The sequence below is a fragment of the Calliopsis andreniformis genome, chromosome 3 (assembly GCF_051401765.1).
Source record: "Calliopsis andreniformis isolate RMS-2024a chromosome 3, iyCalAndr_principal, whole genome shotgun sequence".
In the NCBI taxonomy this organism is placed as follows: Eukaryota; Metazoa; Arthropoda; class Insecta; order Hymenoptera; family Andrenidae; genus Calliopsis; species Calliopsis andreniformis.
In genome coordinates this window covers 26,571,256-26,596,462 of record NC_135064.1, presented here as the reverse complement: position 1 = coordinate 26,596,462, position 25,207 = coordinate 26,571,256, and the positions used below count along the sequence as shown (strand labels likewise).

At 40.7% G+C, this 25,207-nt stretch overlaps 1 protein-coding gene and 1 long non-coding RNA gene across 2 annotated transcripts in view; both read right to left on the bottom strand.

The window, feature by feature from the left end:
* Window positions 1-25,207, bottom strand: part of Rg (A kinase anchor protein rugose) — a 305,329-nt gene that overhangs the window by 189,291 nt on the left and 90,831 nt on the right. The gene's annotated exons all lie outside the window — the stretch shown is intronic.
* LOC143177521 (uncharacterized) lies at window positions 1,236-1,874 on the bottom strand. Its single transcript, XR_013001582.1, has 2 exons — window positions 1,461-1,874; window positions 1,236-1,353 (listed from the first exon to the last, which is right to left on the bottom strand). It is a non-coding gene; the product is annotated as an uncharacterized LOC143177521 (long non-coding RNA).

The window sequence follows — 25,207 nt, the reverse complement described above, 5'->3', positions numbered from 1 at the left end:
CTAATGACCTTTTGGAAACAATTTGCCTAACTTCATGCGAACACGTTCACAATTATGATTTAATTTCGAGCGAAACTCGAGCCCCTTGTAATAAATAAACACAATGCTCTGTAGTAAAAGTTACAATGCTATGCAATGCAACTGGCGAGTACAACTCAATTAGTACTACTGAAATTAAATTTCTCTGCCGCTTTGTTAACCATTCTGTATCTAACTGTCGCTCTCGTCTCGAACTTCGAGGCAAATTACTGACGTTGCATCGTTCCCAGGGACAGTTTAAAAAATTTACGCGATCTCGGGAATCTGTTAAGGAGATTAACGTGAAAATATAGTAAATGCTCGATTCGACTATGGCATCATCTCGTTTAAAAATGTAAAAGGAAACGAGTTGAGAAGTTTCCTTAAAAATTCATGCAACGCATCGATATTCCCATTGAGAATTAAATTTTTATTTAAGATCAGAATTCAGAAGAAAGAGAGTACATTAGAGAAACGTATCCCTTTTGGAATAAGAACCTAAGACATAAATTAAAGATACAGAATCGGTGTTCTAAGCGTCAGGCGCCACTGGCTCGGAAATGAAAATATGTATGTGACCTATATCGTTCTGCTCCGCAACCACCAAGATAATAACCAAGAGTCTTTTTATTTAAAGTTCCTCCCCGCTCGAGCAAGTGGTGAGATGAATTACGAAGAGAACTGGCGGCGACATCGAGGCCCCTTTTCTTCGACTGGAAAAACTCCCCGTCCCCTCCTTCTTGTTCTTGTTTATCGTCTCGAGGCGACGTTAAGGAACATAAGGCGATCTGTACCATTCCAAGAAAATACGCCACGACGTCCGACGCGCGACCCCAGCGCATTGTCACTTGACGTTAAAGTCAGTGGCGGGCCAAGGGTCGTCCATTTTCGAAAAATACGAATTCGAGGCAGGTTTCAATTCGGCCCTGTCGCCTTGTAGAAAGCGAGACATCTTATACCACGCTTGTCATTTCTCTGTCCAATAATCCCTCACCGTTCTCGCACGTTTATTTATACGTCACGTCGAACGAGTCTTACGTGACCTATCAACGATATTCGACCACCCCAGAAGGCTCTTGGAACTTCAACTATGGTTTCCCTAGATAAACTCAGTTGATCTAGAGTGTACGATAGACTTGGTTGGAAAACTTTACTGGCAGTAAAAGCGGTATTATATCAGAATAGAATGGTCCCTTCTCTTCTTTGAATTGTCTTGGTTTTGACATCTCCATTACACTGAAGGCATAATTTCTGTACCCACATATTCCAAATTTATCAGTCTCCCGACACAGGTTCAGTTAGCGCATATAAAATTATCATTTCCTATAGAAGAATCTAAAACATAAAAATTTTTAAATGTAGTCGTTCTTTATTCAATTTTTTAATTTTATTACTCCAATTACCACATGCGTTAATCCATATTTCCCCAGCAATAAAGTTACCTCGTTCCAGGTAAAGACTTTGTTCAGCCGACAGTAGAAAAGCACGTCACTAAACAGACGCAAGACTACAGAGCTTAAGGAGGAGCGTTTCGTACCAAGAGCGGCAATGAAAACATGGACAGCAATGGGAACAAGTTCATTTCCGCGTTCATTTCTCGGGTTAAACGAGTACTGATTTTCTCCTGTCGGCTCTCTTGGCCCTGTTTCGCGCGCACGTGCACGTCGGCCTTCTTTCGTCCAGTTACTCGCGAGGAACCCTTTGAATTTTGAAAGCTCAAGACGCCGAGGCGAAATCTCATTTTCCGCGGGCTGGCAGGGTCTAAGATGCCAACGGGCCAGCCTGTACGTTGGAAAATTTATTATGCACTTTCTTCTGCCACTGGCACGTACGTCGGTTCGTTACGCTGTCTCGCGTTTCTCTGGCAAACAAGAATTCCACGGTTTCACGTGACGCATGCTCTCGCAAACATTGCTGGATACTCATGACTCTCTGTTCCCTATTCTACGTTGAGTTGATACTTTGAATCTGGTTCGAGAAATGATTGCAATTAGAGAATTGAGTTATGTCGTAACCACAGTAATTTCTAAATCTTTGAGTTGATATAACGAGTTTATTTTACTGCTAGCTGTTTGTGCCAGATGCGGAATAACGACTCATATTTTCCAGGAAATTTGATATACTGGGGTGTAAGAGTAAAATAGAAGACTTATTATCTTTGCATCAACATTGTAAATGTAGAACTGGAAAATATTTCTAGTGTGGTGGCAAAATGCAGCACGAGTTAAATTGCAAGTTTTAAACTGTGTGTTTTAGAGTGAAGATAAAATACCATTTTTGTAAGGAATTACAAGAGATTCCATAATTACGACCACCATCTACATTATGAAACTTTATAATTTAGCTACAGCCTATTGTTAAACTCTCATTTAGCAGAAGAAAAGATGGACCGACAGAAAGAAGATGGTCGTATCTCTTCTTGGTAATCTCTAGGTCTAATTTTGTAATTTACAAATTAGAAATAGTTAAACTAATACTAAAACACTAGAATACCTCTCCAAAAGCTAAGGGTACAGAGAATTACGAAAATCTTGACACGAGCATTCACATAAAACATTTCTCGTTCCTTTCTAACTCCGAAACTTCGTCTATCCTGCAATCCCCTTTCGACGCACAGTGCTCCATAAAATACAGAATCTCCGTCACAAATACTGCCTGCAGAGCTTCACACGATTTTGACGTTCGTCGAGACTCAGCGTCTTGAAACGTTTCACCGTGAAACGCCTAATATCTCCTCTGATATTAGCTTCGCGACGAGCTTTATAACAGTTGCGCTCCACTTTTATTTGGATAAAAGAGTCGCGAATGGATCTTTTCACGCGAAGAGGACGACAATGCAGCTTTCTTCCGCAGACGTTCTGACGTTCTGATACGTACTTCGCCTTAATTGTCATCCCGCTGCGAATGGGAACAGAAAAGGAGACAATACGTCGATAAGGGGTGAAAGGGTGATAAAGGGACCGGAAATGGCAAAAGGTCGCGTGAATCGTCGCTGTTGTCAATATCCGCGAACTAATCCCATGCGGTTTAGGTCAGCCGGAAAAACGTATCGAGGCGAAAGGAATCGAAAATGTTGTCGATAACGTACTCACGCACAAGATTCGGTCGCAATGACTCTCGGTGATTTTTCGATACGTACCTGAAACAAAAATGGACAGATAGGTTATTATTGGGGCACAGAATAGGATAAATAATAAGAGAAACACATTGTGTGATATATATACATGTACAATGTGTAAAATATTCGGCAGAAATTGCGTTTCTGGCTTCGTTCTTGTTCACTCTGCGATTGGTTGCTCGTTATACCTGCGAAAATTGTTAGTCGTTGAGTATTGTCCAAATAACTATCATGGACAAGTAAAGAAAATTAATTTCGTTAGCAATAAAATACGGTAAGACACGTTTTCCTTCTAAATACGTATACTTTGAGTACTACTACTAAAAGCTGGCAAATTTTATTTATTTAGACAGTATTTCTTAAGGTTGATCAATTTAGCCTCTGAGAGTAACCTGCTGCATTTCTAAGTATGAGAGGAAGGAAGGAATGCTTATTTTCTCAAACACGTTTTCCAAGGAAACTCAGCCACTCCCCAAACGATTGAATCTTATCGAGTAGTGACTCTATTAGATTTCTACTGCTGGTCCCGGGTGGGAATTCACTAAAGAATTCTATAGCGCGAGCACGCATAAAAAGAACGCCAGGGGAAATAGACGTGGCGCGTTACCCACCTGTTATGCGGGGAGTTCACGCGATTCAACGACTTATGACGCCGCGAAATCCTATAAAACGAGGATATCACATGTTCCTTCCCAACGCTCTTGTATTACCAACTCCCAACCTCGTCTGCGCGAAATTCAGCGCTTTGCGGCTTGCGAACGATCCGGTGGAACCATCTCGCCGGCGCCCAGCATCTATCCAGTTCAGTGCTGGGTATATTGAATATGGTCCACAGATTAACCAGAAGCTACATATACTATATTTCGATTTTGCACCTGAGCTAGCTCTTAACGACAATTAGACACCTGATTCCGATAAGCGGATCTGCTAATACAGAGATTAGTCTGATGGCCTGGCCATCAGAAATTTATTCACGCGAGCAGAAACTCGATCGACCATTTATTCTCGCCTCGCCTGTATGGAGCATGTTGATATGACGGATTTAATCCAATCGCGGGATAGCGACTGCTCCAAAATAAATCTGTGCTATAACTGTGAAATTTGATTACTCCAACTCGATACTTTGACGATTCTAAAAGTTTCTGGTAGCTGTGAACGTGTTTACGAATACCATATCTGTAGACGAAAGGAGGAACAATATCACGAATATTTTATGAACTGTGATGTAAATTATTGGGAAAAAACTAATTACAGATAGTAATTGTTTAATTAGAAATCAGAAAGCAATGATGAAATGTCATAGTATAATCGAAACAGTGTGTGATGTTAAATAATTTCAGTAAAAATATTTCTTTGCACAATTCAAAGTATACAGTAGTTAAATATTATAATATATTATTACTACAGTCATCAGTGCACTAGAAATATCAATTGATCGTTGGATCACGTTTCCCACCATTTCTCCCCAATTTGTGTGTTGACCAGCAGGTATTAAATAACCCCGCGACCTGTCGATTCCTCAGTTGCCTTCCAGCCTTAGGCCAGGTTGGATCGCTCCGCCGATCCTTTGGTCGTTGGCTGGGGGTGACTCAAACCTACCTGGACCCAGTCCTCCCACTGGTCATCCTTCATCCCTAACCAGCTCTTCCCACTGGTCTTCCTTTATCCTTGACCAGTCCTCCCACTGGTCATCCTTGACCAGCTCTCCCACTGGTCATCCCTCATCCCTAACCAGCTCTCCCACTGGTCATCCCTCATCCCTAACCAGCTCTCCCACTGGTCATCCCTCATCCCTGACCAGCTCTCCCACTGGTCATTCCTGAATCCTGACCAGCTCTCCCACTGGGTCAGGCCTCTCTTCACCCTCCCTACCCCTTTATCCAATGAAGATATCGAAGATATCAAGATTACTAATTAGTGAGCGGCTATTACTACTAATGGTAATTATGAGGTCCTAGTTCTATATATTTATTGTAAAATGTTTACATCACTGTCGAGTAATTATTTCTTAGCTTTTTTGTTCCAGAATTTGCTCTTCATCCCCGATGAGGATTTTACCTGTTTCTATTTGTAGAAGTAAGTGGCTGCTTCTTCGTTTTCAGGTGTAAGTGGAACTAGAACCAAGTGTGCTTTCTATACAGTGACAATAGTGATCGTTTGTGAATATTCTGTGCGAAAATGAAGCGTTCGTATGACTTGAGGGGCTTGTTACATCGCTGACAACCTGCTTCACCAATCAACGTAAGTACTGCTTTCAATTCTGTATTTTATAGAATCTCGGTTTTCCGTTTATTTTCTCTCGCCACCTGCGCACGGTTTACAAGGCTGGAATCGTAAAGCCAAGCGAATCGAGGTTGTTGAAAAGTAATAGTAGAAACTGTTTTACCGAGTGTTTTAAGGACTTCCGTATACAGTATCCGAGAGACTCGTAAATAACTGTCCTCTCTTGTTTCAGTACCAACTTCGCTGTCAAACATTTATAATACAAACGCAATAACTCCAACGCATTAATATCTAATCAGAATCTACATCTAGCTTTTAACCTGGATTTCCTCAAACTAAATTCAATTTTAAGCTTCAAAATCGTTGAAATTTTTAGCTACAAAAGAGATTCTATGTTTATTCTCGAAATCCCAAGACAGATCTACATAACAGTCTCCGACCAAAGAGGAGTATCTGCTACTGTTAATAAATATCCTAAACCTTCTTCCAAAGGAAGCTCCAAGGCTCCCACTATTTCACTTTCAATTCCAAAGCACCCTACTAGAATACGTTTCCAGTTTGTAGTCCTTGCCTAGTTCTTTGTGGATTAGACGTATCTTAAAGTCTCTGTCGAAGCAGGCAAGCTCATTGATCGTAGTTCAAGCAGAATCTAGTTTATGGCGAGCTAAAGGAACTGCGACAGGTGATCCCGATTGCAGAGGGTCCCTCGATCGGCACCGTTGGACCGCCACTTCATCCAAAGAGGGTCTTGGTAACAACTGGCCCCCGTCTGTCCCCAGAACCGCAACTTTCGGTCAGGCAACTTCGTCGGACATACGTGGCCCGAGGCAATAGGTACTTCCGGTAGACAACTAAGTTTCCCGGAGTCGGTTAACTTCCATACCAACCGGTGATTGCATCGGTTCAACCTATTTCGAAGGGTTTCCTGAAAGATCCACCCTTCCCTGGACACTGGATCCCTGGGTAATCATGGATAGCTGCGAAACGCGCGCCAGCTGCGACGACACGACCCTGGGACGCGTTAAGTTGAACGAATGGGAATCGGGTTGCCCAGGCGAATTCGTGAAAAAGATTACTAGACCGATTTTGGATCGAGTTCCTTCCTATTTCTCGTTTCTATCGTGGAGGAGATTACGGAGCTGGAGGATCTGCTCACTGACGCGAATCTGAGGTCCGAGAACGCTCTTGTGATATTTAGATCGCCGAAGGGACGCAGCTTCTAGCTTCTAAAGTTCTGAATGGCTAAGAGAATTCTATTAAGGAAATTCCTTTGCATTTGATGGAGTCGAAAGATGGAAGATTCAATAGAGGGACTTTATTTAGTACTATTCTGTGGAAAGAGTTTCATATTGAGTAAATTATCAATTTTCAGTCAATGTTTCACATTTAATTGAGTGGGCTATTATATTTAATGTTCAAAGAAGTAGGGTGGAAATAAAATCCTGCAGAAATAATTAACTTTTGTTATATATAATTATAGATTGGCAATTTTGTGTCGAACTGTAGAACCTTAATTAATTGGTCTTTTATTATCTACATTTTTCATTATTCAGGGTTTCAATTATTTAATGCATCAATAATAGAAGTTTAGTAGAACTGAAATTAAATCTTGAATAATTTCGTAACAGTCTAATGAAATTAAAAAATTTTTTAAATTAATTTCAGAACATTTTAGTTTCAAAATTTCAACGAATCAAAACCCTATTGCATTTGCTTCATTTTTAGGATTAAATAAAGTATCTTGGTTCTTCACGTATTCTCTATACATTTTGCAACTTTAAAAATATGTTTTTATCTAGCATTATGAGTTTTCCTTCGTGAACAAATATTTCCTTGTGTTCATTTCTATTTCTTCCTTTCACTAGATTCAATTTCTTACGTCTACAAACTGCACCGAGATGTTTAGATTGGTATACCAGCTGAAAGGAGTACTTCTTTTCACTGGATTTCTTTTCTGTGTAATGATTCGTCTGCTAGGATATGATTAAGCAGAGGAATTCAGTGAACTCTCACCGAAAATGATGCAATATTTTCTTCTTCCTATAGTAAACCTGAGCACGCGTTCCGATATTAAATGTGCCTATTCAGCGCAAAACTTTGTCGATCCCTTTGATGCCCTGGAAAGACTAATAATCGCTGAATCTTGGCAAGGCAATGTGTGTGACATCCGTGTTCGACTTTGATGTTATAGAACTGTATTGCGAAACTTTTTGGCAACGATGCATGTGGTTTGATCTACAAACATTAGCGTTTTCATCGTTATCATAGAAACCGTAGAAGCTACAACGATGCATCTCTAAACTGGAAAACGCTTCCCTGCACATCCATCCCTCTGATCACTAGTCCAGCGAAATCTGCATGGCCGGTACAATGTCGTGATTTTCATAGTCGTCACTAAAATCTCTGCTTCCCTCAGAAACGATCTCTCCATGGAACTTCGTAAACGATGCACTTCCAACACTCATCTGTGTAAGTAGATTGTTCTACTTTGTGGTGACTTTGAAAGCAGTTTTACTTTCAGCTGTAAAGGGATAATCTACTATTCTCAAAGATGCCAGCGTTTCACTTTGAGAAGTTTAATAATAGAAGTAGAATTTTATGGTTAGCTTCTGGATTACTTAGAATCTTACTCTTTGATGTTTATTTAATTCGTAAACGATATGGTACGTAAAAGTCGAGCTGTTGATATTTGGAATCGGGTAGATCGAGAGTTTCGATTTATCTGAATCGATGACAAAGGCGCATAATTTTCAGCAGACCACCTAAGTAGATGTTGACCAGCGACAAATACCAATTAGTCACCGCAGAACGTGACTGTTAGCGGTTGGAGATCGTAATTCGCTGAGCAGAAAACAATCTGCAACATCGCCGTGCAAGAATTTATCGTCACAGGGCGGCTGGCATTCTCTAAATTAGCAACATTATTCCGTGTACGCGTCGGGGGGTCTGAGGCCACCGCTGTCGCCAACAACCTTGCTTCAGCCGGCTGAGATTGCATTTACGCCCGCAATTTACAGACGCATAAAACGAAGGTGCGCCTCTCCTTTTGTATGGTTCCTCAAATGGCTGCGCCGACGTGGTCAAAGCTTAACTCTGTCAGTTAATGAAACGTTGACACGAATGTTATACTTTGCGACGATAACGAGATACGCATTCACGTTTCTGCCGGCAATAGAAATTACGAGGTCGAGGCTTCTTTCGACTCTGCTATTTCCGTTCGATGAATGGCACGTTAAGTAAAACGGCAAATGCGATTCTTTTGACGTGGATAACGACGACCGGTTACTATCCTTGGTTCCTTTTTCGGCTTCCTTTCTTCTCGAGATTCTAGCTCTTCCACAGACACATTGCCATTCGGTCTATTCAGCAGTTGGAAATGTCTTGACCAGTTTTAAGTGGTTATATTGAATTAAATTGAAATTGAGGTGGAACACTCTGTTACAGAGTTCTAGAGTTCTTGGTAGTAAATATGCATTGCTTGTGAGTATGGAATATCAAGAATAGAAAAGTGCTTCGATATCAAATTCTTGAATATTGAACTGAGAACTCACATATTTCAATATTTGAGTATCCCAGTATTCCTTTACCTTTTAGCATACCTGATGGGGTCACTTCAAATTTTTACACCCTTCTTACTTTTAAACACTTGTTCATTTTTAAACCCTCTAAGTTTTCAAATATTTAACTCGCAAATGTTTTAAATCTTTTTATATACTTCTTCCAATTTTCTGAATTCTGATTCCTGGAAATCTGTATCTAAATTTCCAGTATACATACCTTGTATACATAATTCACGTATTCATCTATCTATGTACACCAAACAGTCAAGCAACTAATCGCCCTACAACTAGGAAATTTTACCCTTCAAATATCTGCTCTCGAAAAGCCCAAGTACCAAAGCGCCATCCAGGGTCTTTCAAAACCCATAAAATTCTTGAATAATTGAATTTCCAAGTAGCATGTCCCTACCAGCTTTCGAATCTCGTTAAAACCATGCAGTAAAAGAATTACTGCAGAGAAAAAACGGCAAAGGAAGTTCGAAACAAAAGCCAGGTTGCAGAGTCCACGAGAAACGAAGTTACACACGGAGCAAACTATGGGTTACGAGGCAAAAAAATTGCAGCGCTACGTTTCGTATCGGTTGTCGAGGTCGGCAGAGTCGCACCTTGGCTGGCAGGGCGAATCGAGTTGCTGGAAATCAAATCACGGCGGGTAGCGAAGAACGCGAGTGCAATAAGACAGGTTACACGTATTGTCAAACGATACGAAGCCACAGCGATATCGATGATACTAGCGGCAAATCGAATCTCGGCGGTACGATTCCAGCGATCGCTCGTGTTTTTAAATCCGTTTCACTGGCGAGCGTCGAGGCTGGCACTTGCAACGCGTGGTTCATTTAATCCCGTGTGCTTTTCAATTCGAATTTTCAACTATTAAGAGGAGCACAAACACTTGTAGAGAAACAAACACGACTTTGGATTCTCTCGTACAGGGAAAATTGAAGGGAAACCTGGAACAGAAGAACACGAGAGGGATTCGTTAGAAATACAGCGCGAAACACTCGTGAATTTGTCATGGTGTCCACGCTAGGTAATTTATATCAACGTGTCGAAAAATTTGCGCGCGCAAGGGCAGGAGAGAAATGGAAATAAAGGGATAACAAAATTTCCAGTTTGGTTGAAGTACCTACGGCGAACTGAGATTTAATCAGTTCGCAGCTACGCGTTTTCATGATATTTTCCGTAGAGTGGATGGAAAATCTCAATTTCGACGAGAATAGGGGGGCAACGAATTCCGACAGTGAATACGATGATACCAGTTACGAATCGATTCGTCCGCGATTAAATTTCGTCATGGATTAAACCGTAGTGTTATTAAAAATGGGAAAATGACGAATGAAGATCGATCGTCGGTCATTCGACTGCAGAATTCGGTTGCGGTGAAATTATTTCATAATTAGAGTTCGATCGAAATCCCATTAAGCAAGAGGGGACACGGAATCCTCTGCGCGATACAGTTTTCGAAACTTTCCGAAAACTATCTTCCTCCGATCGAAGATGATCGAACATGCATCCTCGGCCAGGGTAGAGTCGAAAAATGAGTCGAAGTTCCGTAGTTTCTAAGCGAACTCTATTAAGCGCATAGCCGCGAACTACGAAACTTGTAGCAGTCCAAACGGTGATTGCAATGTAAATAGGAAAGTCGGGAATCCAGCAGTATGACCCGAGCGGAACGAGTCTCGGCGCACTTTTCCCGAGCGCTAACGGAAATGACTGTCAACTTTAAGGACGAACATTTCCAAGTCCTCCTGAATAAGATTTCAACCGAAACCCGCATCTCTCTAACGACGCAAATGGAGCGAACGTTTTCCTCGACAGGGATGGGCACGGCTCGAGCGATTTGCGGCGATGTTAGTGAATTAAAGAGAGACTGTGTTTAAGATATTCAAACGGCCACTGAGGTTTTGCTACTGAGAAGCACTTCGCAGTTTCTGCCTGTGACGTGTTTCATATGCATTCGAGGGGTATTAATTAGAGCTTTGGAAAGGGCCAAAATGATCTGGATTTTGATAACGTCAGAGATGTATGTTCGTGATTAACAGTGAACGTACAAAGTTGAGATACATATTACTGATGTCAATTACTTAACATCTTAGTAGCTCATTTCTACTTCGTTGAAACTGCAATTAAAAGGAAGTGAAAAAATAGTTTTAAAAAATAGAATTTTGGTGGAAGTACAGTTGAATGTATAACCTATGAACTAATAATATAATCCTAATTTATAGCTCGCTTATTCATTCCTAGCTTCTTGCGTTTCAGTCTACGATATTAGTAAGCTGAACTCTTCATCACACAGTTAAAATAAACTTTAACTTAAGAGAACTATTTAGAAAGCATTAATTAATAGAATCTTTTTGTCTACGCTTTTTTATTTAACAAACGAAGCGAATATACAGATTAAAACAAAAAAGAATATGTGGCTTAGAAAAAAACATTTTTAGATAAAGAGCAGGGAAAACTGTGTTCGCATGAGAAGAACGACAGTAATTTCATTTTAGATTCGAAAAAAACCATGGTGGTATTCCCTTGAAGTAAAGGTAACCTAAAAAGCCTATTCGATTCACTTATTTACTTGGGTCGTGCACAGAAACAGCTTTGTGATCCACTGGCGCAGCTATAAACGGTTCGTTCTTTGTTCCAAAGTACAGCTGACGCGTAAAACCACAGAGAATCGATGAACTTCGCAAAAGGCACAATATTCGGGCCCAATTTCGACTTCCCAATAATTACGATATAGAATTGTTTATAGGTGACTATTGGCGCTGCCACGAACAAAAGTTTTAATTATCCCCACTCTCGTTCGCCTCTTTCCCCCTTTTTGTGCGCTTTAATTACGAAGTAAAACAACAATGACGCCACGAAATTTCGGAATTTCTCCTGTCGCAGTTTACTTTCGATTTATCCCTATCGTCATCGCCCAGAGTCTTTCTACTCCACGCCCCCGTTCTCTTTTCGCTGGTTTGCTTCTGCCCCGGCTTCCGGTCCGCCAACCGTCACCAATACCGACTTATTTGAAACTCCATCAGACAGGCCTTTAATTAAAAAAGTTTACGCCCCTTATTGGCAGGTTTCCGCGTCACATTGAGATCTAATTGAAAATTACACGGCGAATGAGTTCTCCCATGAATAGCCTCCGATTCTCAGGATCTCTGACCGTCTTTTTACGTGTACACGAGTGTCTTGCCTCGAGGCTGGGCCCAATGAAGACACGAATCGAGCATTTTAATTGTTTAAAGACCAATCGACCCCTTCAATGGTAGAAACTTCTCCACACGATCCAAAATGCTGAAGAGAATCTAAAGTTACTCAGTCTCGACGAGAACAGCGAATGAACTTTCCAACGTTTCTGCATAATTATGTTAGAAAAACATACGAAAAAGAATCCCAGACGAACGAAAGGAGAATCCTAGAATCTTTAAATTTCTTCACACGTTGTTCGCCTCCTGCTTTTTCTATTCTTAAAACAGAAACCCGACGATTTAAGTTTCAAACAATCGCGGAACTTAAAAAAACTCGGCTCGTTTTACACAAGGCGCATTTAATTTCTTGCATTGACGATACAAAAGCAGATTTTCCATTGAGAAATTGAACAACAACTGAAGAAGAGCAACGGCTTTTATCGGGCCAGATTAATTAACAGCGACACGGAAAAGCGATGTTTCTTCTCACGATAGAATAGTTGCAGTGACGATTTTAATTAACCTCCGACAGAAAGTTTTCGTGGTGAAGTTTCTGTAGCCGAGTTTCGTTGCGAAACATGTTCCATTCGTCGCGCATCTCGCTGATTCTCATTCCTGTAATATTATAAATTCCTCGGTGCAAAGGAAACCTCTGTCCCGTTTTAATGACCCCCGTGTCTTTGAGCTTCCACACATTTGTTAGAATCTACAAAATGTTCGTTACAATGAAGCTCGCTAATGTGCGTAATAAAGCGTTGTTCTCTTCTTAAAAATGGAATACAACTGGAGTCCATGTTAAATAGATATAATACATGAGAAAATGTAATATTATTATGAAGATTTCCGTCGAATGTAGAATTCTGTACAATTACATTTTCTTCATACTCACTGCGTTGGATTTATTACGTTTCCATTTTTCTCTCGTGAACTTCAGATGGATTCCTGTTTGATCAAGTATTTCATTAGTGAATGTAAACTCGAGATTCATTAGTAGAACTCTCGAAAATGAAGCCTCTTTAACTGGATGCTCTGTGGAATTTATTCTTCTGAGAGAAGTATGTGAAAGTTTAAATTTCCTCCTCGTCGGATTTTGCATTTCAGATACACGACTACTTGACAGAGCTGCCACGCTAAAATATTGCGGGGCTAATTATTCGAAGTTTCCCCTAATTCCTCGCATAATCTGTCCTTTATAAACATAACAGGAATCCATCCGCTCCTAAAGCCTAATCCGCGTCGTAAACTAAACTCTGGCCAAGGTCTTAATCCCTTCTGACTAAACTAATAAATCGCGTGAATCCACCCTGACCGTAATGAAAACCAGTCCAACCATACACGAGCCAATCGCTGGAATCATGATCGTGTAGCTATGCATATTACGGGATCGTGATTCGCGGAAACATGATTATGAAAACATGGTGTGGCATTGCAGTATGTTCAATTAGTGTTACGCTTCTAAATAATAGCTACTATTTCTTTGTATAATTCACTCTATTTTTTATCATTTGAGAAACTGTTGTTTTATGCATTGTTCTTTTTCTACATTTGAAATTTAAATTAGATGTTTAATATTCCCTTTGTCTCATTCAGTGGATATTAACAGGGCAGTGTCAGCCAATTAGTTGCATATGCTACATTTTACTGCTTAGTAGATCCTCCCTTCCTTGTTTTTATCTACCTTATCTAACAATCTCCTCTTTGTCACACAATTTCGCCTTCTATTATTTCTCAGCTTCTACTTCCTCTAAACCTTTTTCTTATATATATTATTTTCTCCATTTACCTCCTATGTTTCTTCAGAAATTCTCTTGTCATTAAATTTAATAAATCAACGTTGTAGATATAACCATTCGAATAACTAACTCCTCTTGCAAATTAGTAGATCAAGTTTCATTTCGAGTTTACGTTGAGAGGTCATCGAATGCAAGCTGCTTAAAATAATTCTCTTTTATCATTTAGTCTTCACCTGGTTCGTTCGAGTCAGTGGAACGAGCAACATCGTCTCCAGCTAACGAAGCGCCGACTTTTAATTAACTCGATTGTTCGACTAAGAACTCGAAATTATTCTGATAAAGTACATTCAGTGGAATGTCCATCCTCTTACACGCTTTGATCTTGCACCCCAATGAAAACACGTTTGATGTTAATACTACATCTATTAACTGAATATATTGAATGTCAGGATTGAATCATTAAGCTTTAAACAGCTCACAAAATCCGTTTTGCAATGAGGCCACTATTCAATTTTAGGGCAACGAAACTATTTGATGATTGAGTATGGAATTTGTGGGAAACAGGAATTTCCTGATGGAAGATTTCTAGAGAGGAGTACAGAGGCTCCGCCCCGCTGCCATATATTTGGCGTACTAGATTTAGGGCGAATAGATCCCCTGGATATCTCAATCTGCTGGAATTGTCTAGTTCAGCGATCCAAATTCTCAATTCTAAGCCTCAGAAGTGACATTTGTTCCCAAAGATTTCAATTGAAACAGAACTTCTCTTTTATTTTTATTCTCTATTCAAGACTCCTCTTAACATCGCTCACAATCCTATAAACTATTTATACCATAATACTGTAAGTATTACACCGTACAGTAGTCAAAACTTTCGAAACTTAATTTTCTAAAATTCCGGAGTCAAAGAACTCCGAACTGAATTCTACTTATCCAATTCTCTTTCCTTCTGACGATGTTTACTCGAAAGCAAACAAAGTAAAGGAATGGAAACAGAGTTCAAAATAATGGCATCGCAACGACCTCGAGTGATATCTTCTCAGCGATGAACCGAAGGCATTCCATTTTCTTCGAGTGCGCCTGGCATAGCCATTACAAAATGGTTTTGTTTCAATTTTATTCTGCTGGCATCGTTTATGCAAACTTGTCCCGTTTCAGATGTATAAACGTTATTACGTCAAGCGACTCGCGTCGAGGAAACTTATCTGCAAGACTGAAGCGTCGTGCAACCCCCTGGTGCATTCAACGATGGCCAAGGAAATACGCAGAGACGCAGGGTGCACTTAAAACAGGACACTGATAAAACCTTGACTAAGGTTAAATGTCATTCTGAACTGGCTGTTTGCGCTCGTATTTTTTCCAATTCTATGTTGGCGGTCTGCGGCGACGGCTTCGTACGTCACTATATAATTCAAGCTCTTCCGATCCATCGAATACATCAAATCGTGAGCTTCCATGGCAATTCATTAAACAAGAAAGAATATGTAACAAAGATCAAATATTCATGGCTGTCCATGGATACGATATTTACGCTTTGCAAATATTGATATCGAGCGCACTGCAGAATGAATTGGGGCTTTCACAGCGAAGTTTCTGAAAAATTGTAATTCTGCTTGTGTGCACATTTAGACTTGGTATTTTATATTGAACTGTGATCGTATATTGGGGTTATTTTCAAAAGGTAGAAAGAATTTGCTATTGTTAAGTTGATTTCTTTTCGCTACAATGTGAAGAGGTTTCCTGTAGTGGTTCCTGCAATTGTCTTCGATGACACGATACAATGCGCTGTCTCTGCAGTATATAGCCTCGTGACAATTAATTGCAAACAGTAGGGACGTACTTTAACTGCAGTAGAATGCTTTCATATAGATTGTGGTCTCCAGTTGCGGTTAGAAGTTTCGATAGTTGCTCCCGATCTGATTACCCATTGTTCTGGCTTTGAATTCGCGTTTGTTTCAGATGTGAGTAAATCGTATCAGAACTCTGAACCGATATACGTATAGACGTCACGACTGGGTGTTTATCCAAAAACTAATTGATATTGAAGCGAATGGTTGTTACTTGAATAGGGATCAAACGGAATCGCGTCATCAGTTTTCCCCAATATACGTCAAAGGAAGACTCGAGTAAGATAAATTCTATGATCTCTGAACCATTGTTTCGCAAAATCATCTGAAAGTAAAGTATTAACGCAGCATACTAGAACTAATTGAATTTCATGAGCCCAGATTTTTCATGCTACACTCCAGGGAATTTCGCCCCACTTTCGCGACCATTCCCAACCTTTCCTAGCAAACTGAAGCATTCTTTTGCAATGTTCCTCGTTTTAACTCTCCCCGCGAAATGTGTAAAAAAAGAATGGGGTAGAAAAATCATAAGAGCAAAAGAAAATACGACTCGATCCTCGGTATCTGTCGTCCGTTGAAGCGTCCTCGTGACTGGACGACGCTTACAAAGGCATCGCGATGCTTGGCCGAGGGCAGCCGGGTCAAAGAACCTGCAACCTCGGTTTCCTTTTACTTTCCCGGTTTTTCTCTGTCTACGTAGCTTTCGCGCGAAACGACAGAGCGAATTTTACGTCCCCGTGGAAGCTGTATGTTATTTACGGATCGAAATAGGTCGATATTATGAAACAGAAAAATACGGGTTTATTAGAGAACGTCGACCTGAAATGAAAAACATGGCCACTGTGGAATATGCAACACGTCATCATATAAAAACTGCTGGTGTAAGCGAGAGAAAAAATGATTTGCGTATCAATGGTAACTCAAAGAAATTGTTTTAGGTCTCAAAGGACACCTATTTTTATAGCGACGTGAAATGAAAGTTTGATGAATAGATGCGGTCAGAAATGCTACAAAACTGGTGAAAAATTTGCGGTACTGAAATATGAATACTTTACTTCCTTCGATAGTTGTCACAACACGTTCGCGGATTTACAACTTTTAACTCTTAACTTGTCGACGTGGAATCGTCTAGATTGAGCTTTGAAAACTCAACTGTAGAGTTTCAGGAATTGAAAATCAGGAATGGAAAAAATACATAAAAGTTCATCCGAAGTATTAAAAATACAAATTTTAGTATTTGAAAATATAAAAACTGCGAAAATTTAAATATGTAAAAATTTCAAAATTCAAGATTGGAAAAATTAAAAAATTTGAAAGTTTTGAATATTTGAAAAGCTATGGTTAAATGAACTCCGCAAATTATAAATTTGAAACAAAACCCTACATCATATATCACGAAAAATGGATTACAAATGGACCAACACGCTAGCTTGAAATCACCGCAAGTGCAAAGGGCTGAAACAGAGGACGCCTCAAATGGAATACAAATTGCTTTCCGGCTTCCAAATCTTCCATTCTCTCGCATCTCCACATTTCCGACCCTTCCTCACACCTCGCACAAAAAGAAATACAGCGAGGAAAGGGAGTGATATCCCCTTGGCTAGTCTCTCGCCACGAATGCATCGAGAGAACAACGAATCGGCAGCAAGCGGAACCTTCTGAATGTTCAATCTGATCCATCGTGCGAGATCTGTATGCAGCCGCGCAATTACCGCCTCTTGTAAACACGTTGCGCGGCACGGCGCGCGAATATAAATGGAAATTAATCGAGAACGAAGCAGCCCAGATGAAAACGTCCCATTGGCTGGGGAGGGCATCGCCGATAGGGGGGAGTAAACCAGGCAGCAGCAGTCAGAGCCGACAATGCTCCTTGTTAAAGTACCGCTGCGAGCCTCGAGATCGATGCACACGGCTTCCGTCGTTGCGCCTCTTCGTCACGGACGCACTTTCCGCCGCGGCAAGATCCGTTCAAGTACGTGACGACCGAGTGCAGCGGGAAAATCGCGTGCTGTTTTCTGCGACTAACGTGCCTGCCAGTATTCCGTTCCACGTCGATACTAGAACATCGTCCCAGCATTCGGTGCGTTAAGGAACGAGGAACAGAGTTCTTTGACACACCTGCTGTGGTATAAAGGAATATCGCAGCCTCGCTGGAAAACTGTCACATATGAAATGTTTTCAGTTTTCATTTCATTCTGTGGGCAGGCTTGTAATACGTGGATTTCTTAGCATTCAACATTTTTTTAGAACAGGTTTCACGTGGAAATTTTAGTTACCATATAGTTTATAATGCTGGTATTAAGTAGGTTTACAAATGGAAATTTTCGTTTTCCTCTTTTCGAGACTTTTTCTAGAGGTGTGATATATGTATGCAAAGTAGGTAGCAAAGTGGACTAGAACACTGTCCACCATGAATAAAATCCCTACATCATTTTGCATCCTTTTACACGATGTATTGTATCATAAAATAAAACTTGAGGAGCACTGAACTAGCTAGGGCCGCCAGGAGTGATGTCTGTCATATGACGTGGTTAATCTCTTTCGCATTTTAACTGAAATTTTTTCACTCTTTTTTTTGAACTTTAAGAGGACGAGGGAAAAAATAGTACCTATATTATTACCTCGCGAAGTACCTAGTGCAAATGCATTTTTTTCAATTTCAGCACGTTGTATATTAGCTGCTGTAACATCAGCACATTTACTGGTCTGGTTTCCTCGGCAGACCGAGCATGCCGCGCTGGTGTAGAAATCCGGTGATTAAAGTCGTAAATGGCCCGGTGGGAGAGAAGCGAAATTTTGGACGGGAAACGACGCGTTAAATATCCAAATGTGGGTCACTCTGGTGAAGCCTAGCGCGTTTTCGGTTTGGTGTTTCGTGCTGGAGTGGATCAAGGAAGCGGGCCAAAACTCCAATTTATGACAAAGGATGGATTTGCTTCAGAAACGCACTTCACTAAACTCAAATACATTTATTAGTTACCTTATTTACATAGGAGGGTACGAAACTGGAATATTCCTCCCCTGCATAACTTTCATAATTTCCAACTCTAAAATTACTAAGTGTCTATACCCAATAGCTATTGTACACACGCTACTATCTTGAGAAAGTGCAACAAAATCAGAGAAGTCCAAGCTCACCGTTTCTCTCACTCGAAAGCCCCTGGTCTACTCATTTCCCAGCTCCTGTACAGCAGTAGTCCAATAAGAAATAATAAATAGATTGTGAGTGTCGCTGTACTGCCACTCCCTAGCTAACCAACAGAGGAAGAACTCGCTCGCCAGCTGCAAGTAGAATAACCGCGTTACGAGTCAGCCACCGAGCAAATATCTCGCAGCGGAGTTCAAGCAACACAGGAACTCTGCGCGAGTAATCGAAGGGAATCGAGCTCGAATTACCCACATCCTAGGTAAACGAGTGGCTCCTCGGTCTTGTTACACACGCGAAAAACAGAGCAAGAAAGGAAAAAGAGACCAAGAAAATATGGAGCCATAAGATGGGAACAGTAGCTTGCAATCGCATGGGAGGATGTTCACGATGTCGAAAGCACTTTTTTTCGTGGCTGCTGGTGCTTTCGCCCTTTCTGCTCCGTTTCTCCTAGCCATACACACCCTATGCAACCCCCAGGCTGTGCCTGCCAGGCTGTAGTTACCGTACCATCGCACGGATTGGCGAATCTGCGCATAGAATTTAATAAAGGACCCTTGTGCCACCCACCAGCGTTCCTCGAGCCATGAGGATGAGATAAATTGGAGGTTGCAGTGAAGTTAAGCCCGAAGTAGAGAGATGCGATGGTCGGACGAGCAGCTCGGTCCGCATGGACTTTGTTGTTCAAGAGATATTCGCTTTGCGATGGCATCTCGTAAACTGGTCGATGGAGGGCTCCCTTCATCATCGCGAAATCCCTCCTCCTGCACGGAATTCCCACTCTGCCATCGATTTTTGTATTTCCCCCGTGTTTCTTAACTCTTTCTGAGCGGGTTTCATCTTGGCATAGCCTTTGGGATAACGCAAGAAACCGATGTGAGAAACTGATGTTCTGTTTGGATGGAAATCGAAAACGACTGAATTTCTCGGGGAATAAAAATTTATTATACGCCCAGGAGAAATAGGACAGGTATTATACATATGTCAGCAAGTGAATGACACGATGATAAACGGGGACAAAGTGATTAAAACATTCAAAGCCTGTAAAGATCCTGGCGTCGAGGCTGATAGATTGATACACGATCGATTGGATGCCGGTCGATTGAACGTAATCAGAGCGTGGCTGCGTTTTAACGTATCGCTCGTGTCAACATCTGGTTACATCGACCACGATGGAAAGCGACGATGGAATTAAAGTAATTATGCACGACCCCTATTTATGGGATCACGCCCAGACGGAGCCGCAACTTATCGAACGATCCATTTTACGTTCATCGAGATCGTGTTACCCGCGCCGCGTATTGAACCTCTGTTTTCATGATTTACAAGCGTCTCTCATCTCGAATGAGCCATTTTCCCGAGGCGCCTTTCACGGTATTAATGAAACGGCAAACACCCATTTGCATAGACATAATCGCCTCTGACAAGAAAAGTGCGTTCAACGTGCAAAATAACAGGAGGAAAATATTATCTTTTGATATTTATCCTAAAATACTGCTACCTGTACATTATACAAAATTTTACTATTTTTTTAGACACTCAAATTTTCCAATTTGCTAGCATTTAAAATTTTCAAAGCCTTATTTACGATTATTTTCACGCGTAAACTTAAAAGTAATAACTATAACTGGGAACTCCTATATTACTCGAAAGTATTCTCATTGAAACTCAGTCATGTATATCCACGTGAAATGAATTCTCGCATTTAAGTTCTTCTCAGACTCTCCATACCTCATCCTTCAGCCCAGATCATTCCTCACGATGGAAAAGCAGGTTGTCAGGGTGAGCGATCCAAGCAGTGGCAAGGGTTAAATATATTCGAAATTTATCAGCGATAGATTCGACGCATTAAAAGTTCCTCGCTGAACACAAATTCCAGGGGGCAGCATCCCTCGGGGTCAGAACGCATCCGATCGGAAACATCGATAGCGAGTTCACGCTGAAAGCTCGCGGACAGACGGGGCAAAGCCCGTTCACGTGATCGATGCGTCATGCTTTCGCATTTTACGAAACGCGCACCAAGTTTGAAACTCGTGTTAGAATTACCCCTCTCCCTTTTGCGATTGAATCAACGACAAATCTATGATCGGTGGTGCACATCGATCATAAAAGCGTCGCGGATATTCATAAATTTGTGAGACCACAAGGGAAACGTGGCCGGAAACCGCGACATAAATCGCGATAAATTCACAGTTGGCAAATTAGTTTGCGTGCTACGACCATAGAAATGCAAAAAGTCGAAGGGGTCGAAATTAGTGTTAAAATAACGGAAGTAGAAAATTAACTGCGTTGATCTAAGCATTAATAATATCAGTAGTAATAGTGAACATTTAGAAATATGATAAAATATATAGAAAATTCGAAGAATATAGGTACTTAGGTTCCTAATACAACTTGAAGATAAAAGGTAATTTCTTAACCCCTGAACTTTGACCTTTATTATCTGCATATACCATATACCTATTGTGTCACTGTTCTATTTTCGTATAATCATAAAATGCACACGAATTATGTAACTTAAAACACACAGATATTTCAAACCTTAATGTACATCGCTTTCATTGCTCTTTACAAAGTGTTTCCACAGATAAAAACGTGCAATCATTACAGAGTTAAACTTCTACTACTACTGTACTTTATTCACTCCTACATGGAACAAGATTCACTTCGACTCGAGACGATCCGTTCGAGGGTCAATCGTCTTCTTCCCCGATGCCCGACAAGTGTAAGACGCCATTGCATCGAAGGGTCATCGGTATCCAGACACACTGCCTTGGCTTAACGCGCTTAGGGTCGTCGAGGTATGCTCGCGGAGAAAACATTTCACAGCGGCAATACGGTTTCGCGTGACAGAGATCGGGGCTTCGCGGAAGATTAACGAGAATTTTTGCAAAACTCGCAAAACGGCCACGATCAAGCATCCTTGCTGAACTGAGTGAGGACGATCAAATCTGACAAAAGCTCGCCGCTAATGTCTGGTAATTTTCGTCGAAGGCTAGTCGGTGCCATCGAAGGTACTCGTATCAGCCCTGGTTTCGCGATAACATAGCGCGCGCGCGAGTCACGATTACGTTGGTCGATCAATCATTCGTTAACGAGTGACGCGTGATACGTGCATAATGGCACGACGCAAGAAAGGATTAATCTGTCTTTTCTTCTTTTTTTAAATACCTTTTAAACGCGTGTAAATGTCACAAATATGAGATCATAAATATTTTTTAATACACTGATCGTCATACGAACCATGTACTGTCGGAAACTCAGAAAATGTTAATGGGTCTAACTGGTTCCGCGGAAAGACACACAAAGACGACACATACGCATTTCCCTTATTAGTCAAATTAGTCACACCTACTTCTACTACTTGTAGCGAGCCGAATACCTCTCTTACCCCAGTGCCTCTTCGTTGATTCTTCTGAGCTCCTAACAGAACCTAACCATTTCTAAGTTTTCCTCTTAAAACTTTGACCTATATCAATTTGAAGTTTCTCATTAAGAATACCTCGGGTGAAGAGTTAAATTAGTATTCCATCAAACTGAAAATGTTCATCTAATCATAGACTCAGAAATTCGTCCAAATCTCATGTTACTTTCATTTCACATAAAGCTCGATTGCCTCACTTTTTCACCGAAATCCAGGATCAAGAATTTCACCGGCGATACAATTTCAGCAAAATAAGCTTTTGCTGCCCAACGTGACCAGTATCAGGAACGATACAAATAATCGCTGAACACCTCGATAGGCAGAATCGACGATTCAGCGATAGCGTAAAGCTCAGCCAAAGTGTTCTTCATTTTATTAGACGATAATAAGTGGGCGTGGCACGCGATACACCGACTATGGTATTCACTCGCGAGTTATCGATGAAATCATTGCATACAGTTGCGCGCTGTACAGCTGCGAATTCGGGAAGCCATTATCGTGGCTTATTGCTCGTTATATCGCGTTTCACAACGTGGCCTTTTTGCTCGAGACGGCGAACTCATTAGCAATTGAATGTAAGTGCAAACGCTTCGGGACTGAATCGAGGGAAAGGAAACAGTTACGAATGGTCTATGCAGATGTTCCGTACTTTATCAAACGATTCGTGAACCGGAAGTACTTGCAAATTCTGCTTCAAATTGACGAAAATTACAAAGAGGTGAAACGATAAGGACTTCATTAATATACCATCAAAAGATTTCTCGGTGGGTTTTGTAATTCATAAGACTGAGATGTAGTCTAGACTACCATGGGACCATCTACAGAGATTCTGGTGACGTTTAAGGTTTACATTTGAAGAAGGTAGACATTGACAGAATACCAGGATGACAAAGAATATAGTGCTCGTAAGCCTTGAAACGTTCGGGATAGATCCAAGCATGCTGTGTGATAAGTTGATAACAGGATTTAGTAAGAGGACTCTGAGTACTGACGAGAGATCTTGTATAACCATAATACAACAATCTTCTCTCATCGACGTACATTACCTGAATCAAAAGCCATCCCTTCTGGTGCAAGCATTATAAGCAATGAAATACTGGTAACTAAATTTATGAAATGAATTATTGAAAAAGAGGATGAGGAATTTTGGAGAGGTTGAATGATTTCAGTTATATTTATTTCGTAATGGATTTGGGGACTACAAAAGAACCGTGCCAAGAATTAAGGAAAAGGAGAAATAAAATACTAATCCGTGAATGGAGTGTGCTACAATCTCGACGGAAATGGAATTTGCTGATGACGCAATATCGAAGATTTATTCGGGATAGAGAGGCATTCCCGGGCTTATATTCACCGGCACAGAACGAACGAGGCGAATAACAAATAGCAACATTCTGCATCGTGGGAATTATTTTTCAACCGCGAGTATTGATCGGCTGGCCAGATTTCGAAACGTTAATGCTGAAGAGTTCTGGATTCGCTTGAATTTTTCATTCGTCATCGTCCAGTGCGTTCATGCTCTCACATATAGGTATATTAGTCGATGCTTACCTACAATTGAGTGGCCTATAAAATATCAAAAAAATTAAATAAATGTATCAGATTTATTTTGCAGGATTCATAATATATCTACACATTTTTATTTCCTATTTATTCATGAATCAACAAATTTTGAAATTTGACTTTCATATATATGTTGCAGTAATTCCAGGTACACCACAATGTTACCATGTTCTCCACATACGAGTTCCTATATTATGCATGTAACAATGTATAACATTAATTCACGAAACATTCAATTAGACCATTAACAATTTATGACGGGTCATAATGGGTTCGTAATCTGTACTACAGTACAGAGAAGTCATGTGAAAATAATAAAATAGTTAACTGACAACAGCTTCGTACAAAATGAATATTAGAGAACTACCAACATTTAATATATCTAGTTATACATATATACCTACCTATTTTACCAAAGTTCCTGAAAACGTATAGAATTCAAGGAAATAATATTCCTATATGTTTCTATATTAGTTTTTTACAGTGTCAACTCCAAACGAACCTAGCAATTCTACAAAACAAATCGCACATATTAATTAAAGAATAATTCCGTGCCAGCTCGAAAATCAGAAGAAATTATAAGGGAAGCAATGTCCCTCGTCGAAAGATTATTAGATCACTCATCGCTCAGAGGTGTAATTCCCAAACATAGAGTCCCATAGAAGTGTTTCCAGGGCGGCAGACGCGCCGTTTCATGCGGCGCGCGTCGCTTAATCTTCATTGGCATGCGTGAAGTCGCTTTGAAACCCGCCCACCCTGTGTCTGCAGACTCTGCGGATTCTGGCCCCATCCGTGTATCGTCCATAAATTTCAAAGCAGCCCGATGCGACGTGCAACACTTTTAGTGGTGCATTATCCCTCGCCCAGCTAACCTGCCTGCCTTTTTCCTCTTAACGAGCCCGTTTCCCTTCGACATTTCGCGAACGAGAAACAGCGCGCTTCGAGGAGCCCCTTGAACAGTCGCTAGCGTTGAGGGCTAATCAACCTCCTTTTTTGAGCGATTATCGTGGGCCTCTTCTGAATTGATGGCAAGTCATGACTGAGAGCTGAACGACCCTCGTTGATCCAAATGGTCAATAACACGATTTACGAACCGGTTGATGACGGACTAGATGTGATGCAGCCGGATTAGTCGTTGCAAGGATTGTATGATGATATTGACCTAGAGGCAGTAATTGGTCATTCGGTAACATTGATTACTGGATTCTGATGATTGCTGTATTAAGTGATGCAGATTAGGATTAGTTGAAGATCTACAGTTTGGTGGAGCTCCATTTAGTAATTGCGTACACCGTTTGGGATGGACTGTACAGTTAGTCTTAAATCAAATTAACAATTAAGAAACTGTTTTTTCTTATAAGGTATTTTGATACTTCATTAACTGAGTAATTCGATAT